Here is a 15416-nt window from a genome sequence, read left to right as displayed (position 1 = left end):
TTCTACTGTATTTTTATTTTTGCTACATTTAAACAAAAACAACAAGAAATAGACTAACCTCTTTTTAAAAATATAAAGCTCTTTTTAAACCTCTTTTTAAAAATATAAAGCTTACGGTATCAAAACATCCAACCTAAATTTGCTGGCTATTTATAGTAGGAATATATTGAAATACACTTCAGTACTGTATAACACACAGCCAAAAACGCTTAATTTTAAAATATTTTTTCTGGCAATAATATACTATACTACAGACGGATTTCCTAATAAAGTTATGCAATCCTTTTCCACGACACACACCCCTTGAGGAAAATTCATACGTATCAACTCTAATATTTTGATTTGAAATAACCGCAGAAAATAACTGACATGGAACACATGTTACACACGCCACACAATCGAATATATTTTCGGAAAATTAACATATTAATTGAACCTGATGACAATTATAACAATTTTGTTTTCACTAAATTCCTCTTGAACCAACTGAAATTATATTCAACAAGTATGGCTGCCAGTTTCGAGGGTTTTCCGCGAACGAAAATTTTATCCGATTTTTAATCCTACTTTATGTACATAACATACTACCACTAGCTACGTTATAATACACATTTAACACAATTATCAATTACTACTGCATGCTTTTATCTCTTTTCAAAAAAATATGTAATAAAATTCTTTACATTGAATCCCATCCCACCAACCCGCAGTTTAAAAAATCTGTCCGTTTGGCCACGTCCATTTCATTATTTTTCTAGTGATTCCATGTCATTAATTTAACTACTACATATATTCTATGGTTAATAAACACTTCACACGATTTTTAACGATATTTAACAATAAACTTAAAAGACATAATTGAATTACTTGAAAAATTAAAATTCTCACAAACCACTTCCACTACCTCAGTGCAAATGGCGTTAGCTGCTGATAGTTATAATTTGACGAAGCAATATTAAATGAAACATAACAGAATATTCCCTTTTTCTATTACTGGTCTCACACAAGACATATTTCCACATCAGATTACAGTCCTCAAAACACGGGTTTTGTCACAATTCACAAAAAAATTGAAGTGTTTCTTATTTACTGCTCACAATTACAAACATTCCTATGGCCACTGTTTTCATCTCTGTACCTATCCAAAGATATTTTAGAAAGATACACCATGGGGGTATTGACCGCCAAAGAGTTATAAGTTTCAATTATCTTTTTTAACCTTCTGCTCGTAATCGTCCCCTTTTTCGAAAGGATAGCGGTACTTTTGTCGCGACAGTATAAATACACGGAATGGAATACTGGAAAGATTAATTTTCTATTCTAGTTCAATTCTTCAGAAAGTTCATTTACACTCCTAATATGAACAAGTGAAACTATGAGTATTGGTCGAAAGTTGTATACTGCTTTAATATGAATTATATAATTGTACATGGAGAGATGCTGAAGAATCAAACTACACATTTTGTCAATTATTCTTTTCGTTTTAAAATTTACTGCTTAAGAATGTTAATGTTTCAGTAAAGTACTAAATATATATTACAATAAATTATAACAATTTGTAATTTAATTTTTAATACTAATTAGTGTGAAGTAGGATTTTTAGGAATTTCGCAAAATCAGATGGAAGTGTTATATTCATAATTTAAAAACCCAGCACTACGAATACAACTTATTACAACCTCTTCAGCCTTTCTTTGTTGGTGCAGCCTTTTCACCTGAGGCAACACGTAACTTGTTAGTTGAGAAAACTAAAAAGTTAGATTTTTTTCTTGTCATGTCTGGCCCTAGTCTCAGCACATTCAGCTTTCCATCTTCTTCATGTGTCGTTCTCCATGACAAGGCTAATCTATTTTTTACGCTGTTTTTCTTCTTGGCGTGAAGTCGATTTGCTAAAGCAGTTTATCATTATTCTGAAAAGTGGACTAGAATCGTTACTCAACTGTAACCTAAGTAATAACACATGGATACAGGCCTCTCTTCCAGTTGATTCTGGAGGTCTTGGTATTCGTCTGACTATCGATTTGGCCTATCCTGCATATTTAGCCTCAAGAAAATGAGCCTCACATAGAATTGGATGTCCAAGACGGTATATCTGGTTGGTCTAACCTAGTTGGTTTAAGTCCTCCTGAAATAACTGGCAGAAATTCACTATCAGTATGGGACAACCAGATCATCAAATTGCATCAATCAGCGATACTACAAGAAGTAGACAGCCAAGAGGACAAAACGAAACATCTCGCCTCCTCATCTCCAATTTCAGGTGCTTGGCTACAGGCTTTACCTTCACACAATCTAGGATTACACCTCTCAAATGAAAGTTTTCGTATTGAAGTTGCACTTCGCCTAGGGGTAGACATATGCGAATCACACAACTGCTTTAAATGTGGTACATCAGTCAACCAGAAAGGGCTACGTGGTCTCTCTTGCATAAGTAGTTCCGGAAGACATGTAAGACATTCAAACGTGAATGACATTATCTGGAGAGCACTCACATCGGCGGAAGTTCCATCTGTTTGTCAACCTCCTGGATGTAACAGATCTGACGTCAAAAGACCAGATGGCATGACGCTAGTACCATGGAAGAAGGGAAAGATTCTTCTCTTGAATTTCACCTTCTGTGACCCTTTTGCGTCATCCGACCTTACTCTTTCGTCATCATATGAAGGAGCTATTGCAAGGACTAGCTCAGGAGAGTAATGCTCCCGGAAGTAGGAACGGAAAACTCAGTTCTGATTGGTTGGCGTTATCTATGTCTTGCCACGGTCGTATGTCCTTTGCCATTAAGCGTGCAAGAAATGAAATCTCCCCTTAAATGAGTAAATAGGTTATGTTGACTTGAACATACCACAAAATCATCTTTTACTCTTCCTGTAAAATTTTAAAAATGTTAGTTAATGTTCTTTTGTACTGAAAGTGATGATATTATAATATGTTTAACCTTTAATGCATCTCGTACATACTCTCAATATATATATAGTTTTTTATTTAACAATTAAAATTATATTACAAAAATTTTCTGACAGCAAATATTTGAAGAATACATATATACAAGTACATACATATACATTTACTTTTTTCAAATGATAGCAATATATTACTTAATTTACATTTTGGTATATGAATTAAACTCTCTTTCAGTTCAACTTTCATCCGGTAGAACTATTCCGTACATACTGTCCGTTATCAGTACATCATTTCATACTTTAAATATATATAATCTCCCGATATACAAAATCATGTGGTAATTGTGAAAGACATGAAAGAAAAAGAAACAAGTTAAAAAGGAAAAATGAGAAAATATAAAACGATGGTGGTAGAAAAGAAAGAGCGAAATATGATATGAGAAAACAGCAAATTCTGCATAGTTACAAAAGGAAAACTTCTTCTAATAATTTGCCAGGAGGTAGTGTACCTAAAATGGAAGCCACATTGCCTTGCTGGACTGCTATGCTGATACGTTGTATCAGAAAATTTGTAGCCCGTTTGTCCCCAGTAACGTGTGCAATACGTTGGCCCACTTCTTTAATAAAATTTAGACCTTCGAGGCTCCAACTGCCGCTCGATTCAATGGCCACGGTCACTAACATGGACCTATCAAGTAGTTCTTTATATTTTCTTCTTTTCTCACATTCTCTGCGGGCTGCAATAGACGACCCGCTCGGGAGAGTAATGCTCCCGGAAGTACGTTTTCTCGCGCTACTCTAGCCAGCTGTTTTACGCCCTATCCTAACCAGTTGTTTTAAGTTGGTCACAAAATTTATATCATGGAGCACAAGGGGAACAAAACGAGACCTATATCATGGAGTACAAGGGGAACAAAACGAGCCCTGTGGGGCTTCTAACCCGTTCCTACTACTATTACTACTACATATTTGCACAAAAGTAAGTAAATCACTGTTTTGAGTATTATTTTCATATTGTTTTAATTTTAAAAGTGTTATAAAAATGTAAAAAAATACTTTCCTCGGGCCGGATTTGAACTCATGCCAAAAGAGATTTACTTTATTACTATATAGCGCCAGCCCACTCGGCCACGAAAACCGAGAACAACAAGGACTAGCTCAGGAGAGTAATGCTCCCGGAAGTAGGAACGGAAAACTCAGTTCTGATTGGTTGGCGTTATCTATGTCTTGCCACGTTAGATTCAAATAGCAGAATTCAAACGACTGTTGTTGTCGGTCTTCGTAGCCGAGTGGGCTAGCGCTATATGCTAGTAAGGAAAATCTCTTTTGGCGTGAGTTCAAACCCGGCCCGAGGAAAGTTTTTATAAACTTTTTTTTACATTTTTATAACACTTTTTAAATTAAAATAATACGAAAATAATATTCAAAAATGTGATTTACTTACTTTTGTGCAGATAAGTAGTAGTAGTAGTAGTAACGGGTTAGAAGCCCCGCAGGACTCGTTTTGTTGCCCTTGTACTCCATGATATAAGGCTCGTTTTGTTCCCCTTGTACTAAGTGATATAGATTTTGAGACCAACTTAAAACAACTGACTAGGATAGCGTATAAAACAGCTGGCTAGAGTAGCGCGAGAAAAAACGTACTTGCGGGAGTATTACTCTCCCGAGCGGGTCGTAAGGACATGTGTTCCTTTTATAATGTAAATGTTACTCTCAAGCTTTTCGTTTATCTTGATAAAATTCCAAAGTTTTGCACTTACTCCCTTATGTTGTAAACAGATGTATGTTAACTTCTAGTGCTTTTAATAATAACGTGGCGTATGTTTCAGTGCTTTGTTTCACATTTTTTCATGGCTGTGAACATAATGAACATTAAAAATATATTTTAATGGTGTAATTTCCATTTTTCTTATTTTTGTTATAATTATAAAAAAATATTGTTATAATGTTTCTCAAGTTTCGCTACACGCCATAGAATATGAAAATGAATCTGTCTTTAAGAAAACCATTGTTGCTATATTAACACAATGGAAAGTTCTTTTAGCAATCGACCTCAACAAAATCTTCGACATGTTCCTCACTTTGGAGATTCCGAAAGTAGGCGTGGTAGTCTTTTACCAATAGACCTCAACAAAATCTTCGACATGTTTATCGCTTTGGAGATTCCGAAAGTAGGCGTGGTAGTCTTTTACCAATAGACCTCAACAAAATCTTCGACATGTTTATCGCTTTGGAGATTCCGAAAGTAGGCGTGGTAGTCTTTTACCAATAGACCTCAACAAAATCTTCGACATGTTTATCGCTTTGGAGATTCCGAAAGTAGGCGTGGTAGTCTTTTACCAATAGACCTCAACAAAATCTTCGACATGTTTATCGCTTTGGAGATTCCGAAAGTAGGCGTGGTAGTCTTTTACCAATAGACCTCAACAAAATCTTCGACATGTTTATCGCTTTGGAGATTCCGAAAGTAAGCGTGGTAGTCTTTTACCAATAGACCTCAACAAAATCTTCGACATGTTTATCGCTTTGGAGATTCCGAAAGTAGGCGTGGTAGTCTTTTACCAATAGATCTCAACAAAATCTTCGACATGTTTATCGCTTTGGAGATTCCGAAAGTAGGCGTGGTAGTCTTTTACCAATAGACCTCAACAAAATCTTCGACATGTTTATCGCTTTGGAGATTCCGAAAGTAGGCGTGGTAGTCTTTTACCAATAGACCTCAACAAAATCTTCGACATGTTTATCGCTTTGGAGATTCCGAAAGTAGGCGTGGTAGTCTTTTACCAATAGACCTCAACAAAATCTTCGACATGTTTATCGCTTTGGAGATTCCGAAAGTAGGCGTGGTAGTCTTTTACCAATAGACCTCAACAAAATCTTCGACATGTTTATCGCTTTGGAGATTCCGAAAGTAGGCGTGGTAGTCTTTTACCAAGAGACCTCAACAAAATCTTCGACATGTTTATCGCTTTGGAGATTCCGAAAGTAGGCGTGGTAGTCTTTTACCAAGAGACCTCAACAAAATCTTCGACATGTTTATCGCTTTGGAGATTCCGAAAGTAGGCGTGGTAGTCTTTTACCAATAGACCTCAACAAAATCTTCGACATGTTTATCGCTTTGGAGATTCCGAAAGTAGGCGTGGTAGTCTTTTACCAATAGACCTCAACAAAATCTTCGACATGTTTATCGCTTTGGAGATTCCGAAAGTAGGCGTGGTAGTCTTTTACCAATAGATCTCAACAAAATCTTCGACATGTTTATCGCTTTGGAGATTCCGAAAGTAGGCGTGGTAGTCTTTTACCAATAGACCTCAACAAAATCTTCGACATGTTTATCGCTTTGGAGATTCCGAAAGTAGGCGTGGTAGTCTTTTACCAATAGACCTCAACAAAATCTTCGACATGTTTATCGCTTTGGAGATTCCGAAAGTAGGCGTGGTAGTCTTTTACCAATAGACCTCAACAAAATCTTCGACATGTTTATCGCTTTGGAGATTCCGAAAGTAGGCGTGGTAGTCTTTTACCAATAGATCTCAACAAAATCTTCGACATGTTTATCGCTTTGGAGATTCCGAAAGTAGGCGTGGTAGTCTCGCGGTATCATTCTTATATTGCATAAAATTTTCCAAGTCTTTCTTCTTTTGCTGAGCAATAGGTCGAATAGAAGAATGCCGGGGTAAGAGTGTATGGTGGTTTAGTGTATAGCTTCGGAGGAGTCTATGCGCATGAAAAATCTGGAGAATTCATGCCTCAGTCGTGTTTTAAATAAAACAGACCCCAAGTTCTCATCCACCACAACTTTCGCCATCCTATCTCTTTGACTTAATCATCTTTGCTAACATATGGAAGAAACTTTCGTCGTGTTACCTCGAAGACAGAGAAGTCATTTATCGTCACCGAGTGTACTTCGTATGGAAAAGTTTCTTTTTTTTTATCGCCATTCGAGCAACAGTTAACCACTCGGTTGAAACGAAGACATTCTACATTGCGTTTCGCACGCTCAATGGTACTGTGCATTGAGTCAACCTCCATTTCGGTGTGCCCCAGCTTAAGAAATTTATGATCAATAGTTTTTATTCGAGTACTACTCAGAGCACAGAGACACTTTGATGCGAATTTCTTGTTTAAATTTTGTCCTCCACAGCAGTCTGAATACATGGTTACATTGTTCAACTTCCGTTGATAAATACTTATTGTGGCGTATGAATGCCTGAGGCAAAAGCGGATTAAGGGTTTTGGGGCTCTGGAGCCGACTATTTCAAGGGAGCCCTATGTTACGAATAATTCCAGCACATAAATTTTGGATTTGGATAGATTTGGAAAACCTCCTAGATTTGTTCTAAGTAATGACAGAGGTATTGTAAAGGAATTGTCACCACAAGCTAATAATTTGGTTTGTAATAGAGGCCCAAAATAGCTCACTCCCTCACAAAATACTAAATATCATGAAGACGCTGGTGGAAGAAGACTTAATTCTAGCGATACCACGAGCGTAGCGAGCTGAAAAAAATTAGCATGGGTCTGAAGCCTATAGCCTATAATATGATAAGTTGATCGCTATATTTTAGTATTTGGCTCCGCCCTTAATCCGCTCCTGCCTGAGTGTACCATCGTTTATTCAGATCGTCTATTGCAGAAGGGCGTATGTGTCATTTAAGCACTTATGCTTTGTACAGCTTACTTATATTTCTCTTAACACCCTTATTAAAATTACCCCCCCCCCCCTACAGCTGAACGGTTCAGCCTACAGTCACAAAAATTTGCCAGTAGCTGTAGACAATCGACATTAATTGGAAGAGCTGAAAATCTCAAAATCCGAAAAATGTAAGTTACGCCCTTTTGTATTGAAAGCGACGATGTATTTTAATTTATTTCTTACGTACCTATTGGTATACATAGTTCATAGATTTAACAAGTAGACTACATAAAATACATTTATTTGCGTGAGTGTTTTATCAAGCAGGTTCTGCCCATTCACCAAAATATGTAAGGCAGAGAACACGAGTATGGTCTAGCAATACTACCCTTATTACACACATATGCTCACTTGTGTTCGTCAATTAATATTTACCCAATATTGTGGAAGTACACAGAAGAGAATTTGAGCAACTACCAGGGCTGCGACTAAGAGGGAACAAACGGGGTACATGCATAGGGTGCGTATTTGGAGGAACATCTAATAACCAAGTTAAGCAAGGACATTTTCGATAGTTTCAAAAATGGCATTTTTCTATTCCATTTATTTAAAAAAAGACTGCCAAAATCAATACTTTTGGACACCCTAATTAACTAATACACTTCCATTATGGCATCAATCAGTAGTGTTTTTTTAATATTATGTTTACTGAGACTTTTTTAATATAAGAAATCCTTATCCTGTTGCTTCATTCATTGACATTCTATATGTGTGTCAGTAGTATCTTTTCTACTTTTTTTATTTTGTAGTGATAATTATGATTTTAAAAGAAAGAAAAATTTACGTGATGGAGAACAGTTAACATTTTTGTGATCATCATAATAGAATTATTCAGAAATCATATATTTTACTGCAAAACCCAGATTACAAGTCAAATTTATTGATATGTAAATTTTAATCCAGCAGTTCTTTGCGAATAATATCGATGTATTTTCTATTAGGTGAATCTTAAGATAATACAGATTATTTGCATTATCACAATTACAAACTGATATAACATTAGTTCGATTTTAAGTAATTTGTAGTGTAATAATATAACTAAGTAATGCTTCTCTTATAAAACCTCGAGGGTAGAGGACGGCGAACTTCGTTCATTGATCCAGGTGATAGAAACCCTAGTTACGGGCCTGCTAACTACCAATACAGTCAATTAATACTCCTCCAGAGTGTCTTCATTGTTTTACAGTGTCTGATGACTAAAACCTCCGGAGAATCATATTGTGTGCAAAGATTAATAACATTTACAAACTCATCCGTTTTATACTAATGGTACCCTTAAGCAATGTTGAAGTATTACTAGAAAATTTTAATGTGCTACTAGCACATAATGGATCATATGGAGCCAGGGGTAAAAGTGGATCTGAAAAGGTAGAGGGACGGATAACGTCACGCCGTCTCTTGTGCCTATCTTTGCCTATTGTAATGTTTTAGGAACTGAAGGGGCGCTATATATAATTTTGGAAGTGAGAAAACGGCGTCCTCTCGCGTTCCCCTTAATTTTTAGCCCTGTATGGAGCTATAGTTGGGATGAATTTAAGCAAAATTTACTTATTGCTGACTAGCTGAATGCCCGTTCTTCGCACGGGGAGAATAGATTTATTGAAAGTATTTGAACCCTCCCCTCCCTTACGATACACAATTCAATGATAGTGTAAAGATAAACATCCCTAATGTCATCCGTTCTCACACCCGTGCCAATTGAGGATGAATTTGGACAAAAACGCCATCGGTATGTGTCACTATTCATCTCAGTGACCCAGACAACTATGGTTTATTGAAGAATATATAGGTTACTTTCGATTATTTTAAATGTCACTTCTTATAGTACTAGACTTAAATGTATCAAGAATGTCAGTATTCATCTAAACGACCCCAAAACTATAGATTGCACATTAATATTGGTCCTTTTCAATAATGTTTACATGTCACCTCTTCCCACACTTATTCCGATAATGTGATAATATCTTTATTAGGTTATGGTCTACTTGTGTACCAAAAATAATCAAATTCGGTTTCATCTGCTATGGAGGAGTTTTGTGCTAAACACCGTCAGATTTATTTTTATTATATAGAACTAGCTGAAATAATCGTTCTTCTCACTAGGAGAATAAATATATGGGAAGTATTTGAACCCCCTTCGCAGTTAGGAAACACATTTCAATGAAACTGTATTGATAATAATCCATAAGATACTCTACTTTTGACAGAAATTTAGAAACACCATATCCCCGTTGAATACGAACTTAAACCAAAGTGACATGATAAAAATCCGCCTAAAGGTAGATACGAACTATGTTCCAAAAGATATTTCAAACGGGCCAGTTGTTTTCTCGATCCCGAAAAAATGAAATGAAAAATGAAAATGAAATCTGTAAGATTTTCATCCTATGGTTATACCGGTTAGGCTAAAGGAAACGGTGATGATGAGAAATGAATGAAATAGTAGAATGAAGAAAGTGGGAGGAAACGGGAGAACCTCCGAGAAAACCCACGCACATGGTGTTTGTCCACCACAAAGTTCAACTTGCCGCGAGCTGGGATCGAACCAAGGAACCCAAGCACCAGAGGCGAAAGCTCTGCCACTGAGCCACTTCGACCCTCCCGAAAAAAAAATAATTCGATACTATTTTCGGTCAATTTGAACATTTTATTTATCATCCCTTCTTACCTACCATATCGATAGGGGCTGCAGATGGAACTAAATAGACATTGGGGTTTGTCAGTATTCATCTTAGTGATTCCGCAAACTATGAATTCGACACTATTATAATACAGCTCGTTTTATTATTATTATTATTATTATTATTATTATTATTATTATTATTATTATTATTATTATTATTATTATTATTATTATTATTATTATCGCATTTCACATCTTCTGATTCCACCTTGGGGTTGCTAGAGATATCTTAATTCATAACATATTTTACCAGATTGTAAAAGGTATGTGTACCAAGTTTGGTTGAAATAATTTCATGCGTTTCACACTTGTGATGATACATGCTTACGTACACGCACATCTTTACATATTGTAAGGATTCGTACCCGCATGCATTACAAACCACATGTTCTTGCTACTAACACGTGTTTTTACTATCAAAAACAAACAATACCAGACGAGAAAAGGAGACGACACCGAAAGGAAGAAACGAAAAGTATTCGGAAAAGCCACGAAGAAGGCCGACTTTCCCTTCATGGGTCCTCCCTCCAAGAAGACGGCTATAAAAAAAGACGCCGAGACGAGGAAACTGTCAGTTCAAAACTGATCGCTGACCTACCTAAAACCTCCTCCCGAGGCCTCCATGGGCTACGCAGATTCCTTCTAATACAAACTCCTGGGGTTGCAACGAGCTATGGAGTTTCCTTTTAAAACATATCTTCAGAGGCTGGTATGAGCTAAGGAGTCATATCGATCTCTTTCTGAGGCCGCTGTGGTTTAGGACAATTATCCTATTCCGAGACCACGTTCTGTGCCGAGGATCATGAAACTTATTGTACAATGAAAACATTTTAGAGAAAAGACTTAAAACAACTTTGTGAAAAAATTATAAGACAATTATTTTTATAATAAAAGGTGATGGGCCCGGTTTACATTATTTAATGACTCTTCCAAACAGAACATTGCAATATATAGAGGTACTGTACAAGCAAAGCCTTCTGCATTTTCCCTGTCAGAAAATAAAGAATTAACTAGAGTAAGTGAGTATCGCCGAGGGGTTGGCCATGTCATTTCCGGCCCAACTGACATGTGCAACGCTTTCGACGTTGTCCTCAACCCAAAAAGCAGTGGCGGATCCAGGGGGCGATCGAGGCGATCGCCTCCCAGAAGAGGAAACTTTCTTATTTTATATATATAAATAAAACCCATCCCAGAGTTTGGAGCCCTTAAAAGTAGCTCAAAGTAGCAGTATTACTACTCACCGCTCCCTAGAAATTCGTGTTGGATCCGCCCCTGCCAAAAAGGAATGGAGTTGAGTAAATAATGACAGATAACATCTTCAGAGTTCCCCTTTACATTTCCAAGCCAACCGACATGCCCGTTTTTGCCAAAGCTTGGGCTTAAATATAATTGGGTTTGGTACTTAACAGTTTAGCAGCGCCGAAAAGACAGTGAGGGACGATGGATCCCAGTGGTTTCGACGGTAATCTCGGTCTTCACACCTTCCCATCTTCGATACCGATGGAGCCTAAAAGTTAAATTTAAACTTTAAAAGTTGCGGAAAGTGTGACTATTCATCTCAAGAACTAGGAAAACTATGGATAAGACACTAATATTGGTCATTTTCAATTATTTTTACATACCACTGCTTCCCGCCAACCCCTAGGGGTTGCCAATGAGGGCAGAATTTGAACTTAAACGACAACAGAAGTGTAAGTATTCATCTCAGCGACCCCGAAAACAGTGAATTAGATACTAATATCGATTATGTTTTAATGTGTTTAGAAGTTCCCCACCCCACATCTTCCTAGGGACTCTAAGGGTCTTACCCCTTCCCCTGTGAGCTGAACTTAGACTAAAACAGCATCGGGATATTCCAAAATTGACTTAACGACTCGGATAAAATTGATTCGACAGTAATATTGGTCTCTTTCATTGTTTTACATGCCACCCTTTCCTCCAGAGGTACCGACGGAGACTGAACTTAGACTTAAACAGCTAAAGGAGTGTCACGATTCACCTCAGCGATCTCGAAAGCTATGGACTAGACACTAATATTGCTAATTTTCGATCATTTTAATAAGTCACCCCTTCCCACTTGCTCCTAGTGTGGTCGGTGGCATTACCCATACTGGGAGCTAAACATAGACTTAAAGGGCACAGAAACTGTCACCAATCAACCTATAGACCCTGAAAATTATGGATTCGACATTGACATCGATTTTTTCTTTTTCGATTATTTTTACATATCACCAATTCACTCTCTAGAGACGCTAGCAGAGCCTGAACTTGAACTTGATCAGCATCAGGAATGTCACCATTCATCTCAGCAATCCCGAAAATCATGGATGGGGCACTTACATCGCTTGTTTATGATTATTTAATATGTCTTCCTCTTCCACTCTTCCCAAAATGTGATAGGGATTAAAAAAAAACGTATATGACAGGAAATTTAATGTAGTTTAATTTGGTACTTGAAATGCTTTTTGCTAAGGCACTGAGAAACTTGAAAAACCTACCTTTAAACCCCTTCCAAAATCCGCTGACCCACCACTCCTCTCTGGAAATTTTAGTAGAGCACTCCCCTCTATAACTGATCCACATATAAAAACTACAAGATTTACTTTTTTCTATTTTTCCTTCGTTGACTGGACTAATAGTGAAACAAGATACGAATTAGAGTAGACCCCAGAGTATCGGTATGAGTCAACCAACGAAAATTCGGTCTTTGGTTTGGGATATTTAATATCACATTCTGATCTTCCCGTGGCCAACGAAAGATTTTCTTATCTTTACGTTGGCCACGGATTTTGCGACATGACGTCAGTGACCCAAATTTTGCTTTTTAGAGTCATATATCCTCCGCTATTGTTTTCAGAAATTTAGCATTGAATGAGCATGGAGAAAATTCCATTAAAATCCTCCTAGGGAATCCGTGTTAGACATGGAGTTGATGGACGCCTGTGGTGGTGTTAGAAAAGTCCGGGTACTCTGAGCATAGTGGTTATGTCAAAAATGGCGGCCCGGTCATGGCTTTCAAAATTTTGGGCTTGGGTCCCTTCTATACGCCTATTAAACATAGAATTGTTGTACGAGGTTGGTTTGTTGGAAAGGTTTGGGTCGTCTGAACACCGTGGTAATGTCAGAAATCTGTGGGTCCTGTTCTCGAAGCCCCATAAATGGGATCCTGAAATTTTGGGCTCGGGTTCACTCTATTTCTCTTTTAAGCTTGGAATTGTTGGATGCAGATGATTGTTTTGGAAAGCTCTGGGTCCCCTTAGCACAACGGTGATGTCAGAAATCAGATCCGGGCCAAGAAGTTTTGGATTGTGTTGTAAACCCTTGTTGTGGATCGATATAAATACGATTGTACGAGATAAAACCATCAATTCAACTATAAATATTGTTTGTGCCATTAGAATATGGTTTATGAAGATGACACAAAGCGTGTGGTGCTGTTTTAGTTCGGGGAACAGGTCATGAATAGTAATACCATTCGTCATTGTCAAATACAAGGTAATATTGGCATCAGTTTAAGATGGAAACAATGTGTTTATGGGTTCTTTCGGGTTTCTCCCGTTTTCTCCCACATTATCATCTCATGAATTCTTTTATAATCATCCGCCTTTTAAAGCCTAATTGAGAAAATCGTGCTGCGTTGAAGACTTTATTTCATTTTTATACATGCTCGGCGAATAGTGCGGCAGATCGATTTCCAGTAACATCTGTGACTCATAGAAATCATTTTTCTATCTGTAACACTGTTCAAAGCAGGGGCGGATCCAGGATCGACTTCTGGGGGGGGGGAACAGTGGGTTGTCATACTGCTAATTTTAAGGGCTCCAAACTTTGGGATGGGTTTTATTTATATATATAAAATAAGAAAGTTTCCTCCTCTGGGGGGGGGCGATTGCCCGGATCGCCCTCTGGATCCGCCCCTGGAAGTTGCTGCACCCTGTTATTCTGTGAAGTAATAAAGCGAAAACGGAACATTTTCTCTGCTATAGAGCTGCCTAAGTCATTTTAAATTCTATTCGAAGTTTTAGCAAACGTACTTACGTTCAATAAATCGTTTACAAATTTGTAGTCGTATCTCAAAATAAAATTCAGCATTTCAATGTAGTTGTTCTTGTTCATTAATTTGCTATCCTTACTATATCTTCTATGTTCCAATCCCTGCTTTGCTAAAGAAAACTTCTGGGACTAACCAGAAGTTAAATGTTTCTGGTTTTTACATTTTCATGATCTCATAATGATATTGATAGTCCACTCGATCGTCAATCCTTGAGTAATCGAATGTCTTTACGCAGTATTTTGATGGACATGATTTTGGGACTATTCATGACACCCACTATTTACAACAAAATGATCATTGAATTCTGAGATGTTATAAACGTCTTTTCAGTAAGAAAATAAACATGATTAATATGGCATTGTATCACTTGATGAACACCCAGTTGGCTGTTTTGTAGAACTAAGGCAACTACTGAGAAAATGACTAGAGTAAGATTTTGTTTTCGTTTTAAATTTTGTACAGTTAGGGATAGGCCTGCCATTTGCAACAACCGTACATTATCATAACATTCAGTGAACCAAAATGACACAATTCCATTTGATCTATCATACACTGGCTGGCTCATTTCTGTGAACCTGGAACAGGTGCCACTTGTTCTGTTGTAGTCTGTTGTAGAACCGTAATAAGCAGTATGGAAACCAAAGCCTTCCTGATTTTTATATAAAAAGTGATGTAATATCACATACAATGTTATACAAAAGGATGAATAACTTTCTTTATTTCTTAGCAAGTTAAAATTATTTAAACGAACTGAACTGTAAGATGTGCTAAATTTCACTATGGGCAATGCACTGGTAGAAACAGGCCAAGTGTACAGCTTCCTCTGCTTTGTCGCTATATTCGTGTTTGCTCGGATTTATTCGGAAGAAATAATCTCTTTCACCACCGACAGCAACAAAATGGCGTTGCATTCTTGCAGAGTAGATGACACGGAGTTTGCTTGCAGTAAAGCATTAAGTAGACTTTTTTCCTCCAAATAATAATAATAATAATAATAATAATAATAATAATAATAATAATAATAATAATAATAATAATAATAATAATAATAATAATAATAATAAGCAAGTTATAGAATAA

General features: G+C 37.0%; 1 protein-coding gene across 3 annotated transcripts in view; it reads right to left on the bottom strand.

The window, feature by feature from the left end:
- The window catches only part of crm (cramped chromatin regulator), a 61195-nt gene extending 60043 nt beyond the window's left edge, over nt 1-1152 (bottom strand). Inside the window, exon 1 of one of the 3 annotated variants that reach the window (XM_081739179.1) lies at nt 868-1152. The gene's annotated coding sequence lies outside the window, so the exon portion shown is untranslated. The remainder of the gene's footprint in view (nt 1-867) is intronic. The other 2 variants (XM_081739178.1, XM_081739180.1) reach the window with 2 other exon arrangements.
- Nucleotides 1153-15416: the final 14264 nt, after the last annotated feature.

Source organism: Thermobia domestica, chromosome 14, assembly GCF_964235325.1.
Source record: "Thermobia domestica chromosome 14, izTheDome1.hap1.1, whole genome shotgun sequence".
Lineage (NCBI taxonomy): Eukaryota > Metazoa > Arthropoda > Insecta > Zygentoma > Lepismatidae > Thermobia > Thermobia domestica.
This window is presented reverse-complemented; position numbering and strand designations above follow the sequence as displayed.